Consider the following 4867-nt stretch of genomic DNA (forward strand, 5'->3'; position numbering starts at 1 on the left):
ATGAAATATTTGGGGAAACCTCTTTCTCTCCTTTCTGTAGTTGATAGTTTGGACAGTGAAGTGATGGCTGAATGTCACAACCTTTCTGCAGGACCTTGCCAGGGAAATCAGACTCTGTCTTGGGAATTTGTACCGTCTCAAAGTTGGATGCTCAAATTCAACAAAAGAGGGAGGAGTAGCTTCAAAAAAGGGCAAGCAGTATCCTGGCTCAGAGGGAAGCCCAGAGCACAGAGAGGAAGCAGGAAAGTGAGCCAAATGTTGTTGGGAGAACTTTTCACTGCTGCACTTGTGATGCTGGAGTTTTCTGATTCAGTCTCCTCTTGTTTTATGGACTTTTCAGTCCTGTGCTTCAGTCAGTAGTGGCCCATATTATTGGTAATCCATCTCTACATGGAGATTTTTGGTCATAGCTGAAGTTCTTCAGCTCAGTGATCTCTCTTTGTGCTCCCCCACTTCATTCTCATCAATGTTGTGAACATGATTTGGTTCCAGGATTTAGCTGACCTGGCATTTGAGATGTCAAGGAGGGAACCTCACCCATTCGCTAACAGCAGAGTAACTGCTGACATGCTCTTTAGCCTTTCACTGCAGTCTCTCTTCCTCCTCCAGGGTATGTTTGTCAGCCTCTTTACCATTCATTTTGGCCAGTTGCTTAGTCTCCTGCATACATCCCTTCTCTATTCACTTCCGTACCCATTATGTTGCTTTGAAAATCGTTGGTATTGCTTTGAAAATCATTGGTTCAATAAAGGAACTGGAATGCCCCAGCAATATCAACATAGAAAGAAACTGCCCTTACTACTTTGGATTTGGTTTACCCCTGGATTTCCATTGTAAGATGGCAATGCACTCTCCTGCATTGTGGCTGCCTCTTCTCTATCCTCTTTCTTTTGGTTGCCTTGCTCCACCTGTCAAACTCGCACTGGTCATCTGTTTTGCATAAGCTAATGTAAACCTTTTTGGGCTACTTTCTCACATTAACCCACCATCACCATCTCCCACTGAGGCCAAAGTCTGTTCTTTATATGTCTGTTTCTTCTTTGCTGCCCTGCATGTTGGATGTTCAGCACCACCTACAAGGTCCTCAACTCCATATATTTGTGTTAACGGACAGTGTTTGTCTTTCTCTTTCTGACTTACTTCACGCAGTATAGTAGGCTCCACGTTCATTCCATCTCATTAGAACTGACATGGATGCGTTCCGTGTTAGAGCTGTGTAAGACACCGCTGTGTATGTGTACTCCAACTTCCTTATCCCTTCATCTGCTGATGGACGCATAGGCTGCTTCCACGTCCTAGCTATTGTAAATAGTTCTACGCTGAAGACTGGGATACCCGTTTTTTACTATGTGCTTCTAGGGCATGTAAACGTTCACAGACACGCCCCCCTGGGAACTGACTTGAAAGAATCAAGCTGTCTTTAGTGTTTTCGGGGAGGGTAAGTGTACATATCTCTGTCTCTCTCTGTTTTGCAAGGAACCCCCTCCCCCCAGCTTTTGAGACACTTACGATGGTGTGCCCCCCTTCACCTAAAATAGGAAACCGAAGAAGCTGCTTCACGTGAAGACCAATGGCCAGCATAGTTCTCTTGGACGGGAAAGTAGTGAAGAGCGGTCTGGTGCTGAAGTGGATCGAGAGTGAGACACCAGTAAACCCGAATTAATTGCAAAGGAAAAATAAAAGGCATCAGCTGCATGTGTGCGCGTATTGTTTGGGCAGGTCCTCAGGACAAACACTTCAGCTGCATGTAGGAGAGTCAGTCCACCGCGTGGGAATTACCAGTCCGTGGAGATTCGTAGAGGGGGCTAAGTCATATGTTGGGGTTGTGTCAGGGGGTGCAGTTCTTCCCGTGGGGTGGGGGTTGGGGAGGATGGAGAAGGAAGACGAGGGGCCCATTGACTGTGGGTCTGGCAGTTTTACAAGGGAAATGTGGATGTTCGTGGAAAGGGTCTGGTGAACAAGGGCCAGAGATTGAAACAGTGGAACGCAATTCTGTTGGAAGGTGGTGGCCCAGGTATCTTCTCTGTTGCCTATCATCAGACACTTTAATAAGAGTACAGAACAAGGGAAAAGCCTTAACATTGAACTCGCTACGAACCTCGAAGGCCACATGTGTATGAGTGTGTATATGAGTGCACGGTCAGCTTTGCTGAGAGTCCGCTTCCCAGAGCTGGGGTTCCAGGTAACATCTTAGGGGATCGTGTACAAGGTATATGGAGGGGGGCTGTGGCCTAGGGAGAAAGTGAGGGGTGGGAAGGCAGTGAGGATATTAGTTTCTGGCAAAAGTGACCAGGGGAAAAGAGAAAATGCAAGGAATCAGATAAAGGAAAACAGATCCCATCGTAGATGTTAGAGCTCATGTGAACTCTGTTATTTTTTCCAGGAACTCAGCTTCGGTACAGCGTGTCCAGGGGCAGAAGTGAGGGGAAAGAGGCTGTTAGGGCGAGCCTACGCAGCCATGTGCTCTGTGTCCCATGCTGCTACTGCTGCTGCTGCTGCTGCAGCTCAGGGGTCAATATCCCTTTTTCCAGGAAGGCTTAAGGTCTTTGCCCAAGGCCCTCTGCCAGGCCAAGCTGTAGGAAAAACATTTTTCTCACCAGCCCTGTGGTGACAGTTTCTCTTCCTTGCGGGACGGCTCAGCACAGAATGTTTTCAACCACAAGGGAGCTGTCCTTCATCTAGGGCTTTGCCACTACTGTGTGGGCCAAGGGCCAGTGGGAACACCTGGAGCATATGGAGCTCACTGAGGGACTGGTCAGCACTTAGGGTGGTCCTTCTGAAGTAGATGACTGCTTTCTGGAATCGCGTCCACCTCTGGATTGAGCAAAAGACAGACTGGCACAAATGGAGTAGGCAGAGTTCGTCTGTCCCCCCACTGTTGTCCTCTCATCCCAGATAGAAGGGCTCCACCGTGGGCATGCCTGAGGGTGATGTCCCACATGAAGTTCTGTCCCACATGAAGTTCTCACTCTACAACTTTTCTCCCTGAAGCAGCACCTCTTTTGAGGGCAAAGGGTAAAGTTCACAGGTTTTATGGATGTCCTCTTCACGGTGCCCTGCATGAGATCTCCTGCCCAGGGCCAGCTTTTGCATTTGAACATGTACACCCCAGCTTTGCCCCTTCTACAGAGACGCATCTACAGCGCTAGAAGGCAAGGCTTGGCCGTCTCTGGGTGCTTTCTGAACAAGCAGCCCAGGAGACACTGGAAACAGGTCTTCTTACTCTCTGAATCTGTAAACGTCCAAGAATCCGTGGGGCTCCGGCAGGCTGGTACCTGTCTTTCCCAGCCCTAGTTCAAAACAAAACAAAGCAGAAACTATGGTGTAATAACTCTACAGCGGGTGTGAGACGGCATATCGGGGCATGGTTTTCGGGACCTTAGACTGGGCTCATTCTAGGGACTGCATGGCATTTACCCACATTCAGAAGTTTCCGTAAGGCATTGCAAAGAAGTTAAAGACAAGAAAAGTTTAGGACAGGGTCCCCCAGGGCCTAATATTTCCTGCCAGTGCTTCAGGACCAGGGCTGGCTTTAGCTCTAACCTGTCCTCGAGTGGAGTGCAGAGATAGTCTTCGTTGACTGGATGGATGGTCATCCTCTGGAGACTTGCCGTGACTTGTGTCCCAGGCTCTCTAGGGCTTTCACTTGGGCCCTAAAGTCTAGGTGCTCTTAGAGTTGACTGCACACTTGGATGTGTTGTGTGAATGAAGACTGGGTGTCTCCATTGTGTTTGCCCATGAATGTGAGTTGATGTTTCTTCCTGTGGGTCTGCCTATGCCTCCTGTCCTCTTTCATGTTTCACCCATGCTTGTGCCATTATGCACAGCTCTGCTGCCATATCTGTCTGAGTTCTTGCACGTCCCTATTCAACATACATGCGTGCTATTGCTCGTATTTACTCCTTCTTTGGTTAAGTTTGCGTATCTTTGTTAGACTGCATGTGAATTGGACCTATTCTTTCTTTCCTGGATCAAATGCTTCCAACATCTTGAATTGTGACTTTTTAAAAGACTTCCATGATATTTGTGCACATCAAGAAATGCTTTATCACAGGAATAGTTAACAGTGACCCACATGTGGAAACAAGAATACCCACACACTTACAGTAATGCCCGACGTGCAGGAATATCACTCATTGCAGGGAGAATATTGATTAGGATCACAGAGGGCAAAGATGTTGCAGGAATGCATCTGTCAGGAAATGTTTTTTTGTTTTTGTTTTTTGTTTTTCCTCTGTCAGAAACGATTTGGGGTTGACTTGTTAAGTGTTCTATAAACAGCACTGCACGGTTGAAATACACTAACGTTTACCCCTACCCATGTGTCCTTGTGTTGATCATTAAACTGGCATTGCCCATGCAGAATTGCTTCAGGATTGTAAGTAAATCATCACCCAGGTGATAGGAATTGGGGCTTGCCTTTCTGTACAGAGAAAGTTGTTAAAGAGTTCTTGTCCTCAGTGACTTTCTATAGCCCAGGGAAAAGGCGGTGCAAGATCAATTTCAAGTTCAAAGTCCCTTGCTATTTCTGTGTCGTTTCTGGAAGGAAAGCCCAGGGAATGGAATCACACCAACCTGAATGGCACTGTGAACCAGTCCAAGGCGACAGGAGTAGAGAACACAGGGACAGGTCACTCCGCTGTCCACAGTGAGGACTTCCAACCCTGCCAACCTCTTTGCATATCAGTCCCACTCATGAGCCAATCCCATTCACCTTCCAAGATATACCATACAAGTAGAAGAGGACACGGACTTGATCCATTAGCGAGTGAAAACATTAACTGGGGCAAAAAAAAAAAAAAAGAGTGGTGCTTACCAAAGTCCATTATACTGGATCAGTAAACCAATAGTTCCGCATGTGTGCAAG

The 4867-nt window shown here is 47.3% G+C and overlaps 1 pseudogene; it reads left to right on the plus strand.

Annotated features, from left to right (window-relative positions):
* Positions 1-953, plus strand: LOC138986796 (etoposide-induced protein 2.4 homolog pseudogene; annotated as a pseudogene).
* The last annotated feature ends 3914 nt before the right edge of the window (positions 954-4867 follow it).

The sequence above is a fragment of the Bos mutus genome, unplaced genomic scaffold (genome assembly GCF_027580195.1).
Source record: "Bos mutus isolate GX-2022 unplaced genomic scaffold, NWIPB_WYAK_1.1 CTG163, whole genome shotgun sequence".
In the NCBI taxonomy this organism is placed as follows: Eukaryota; Metazoa; Chordata; class Mammalia; order Artiodactyla; family Bovidae; genus Bos; species Bos mutus.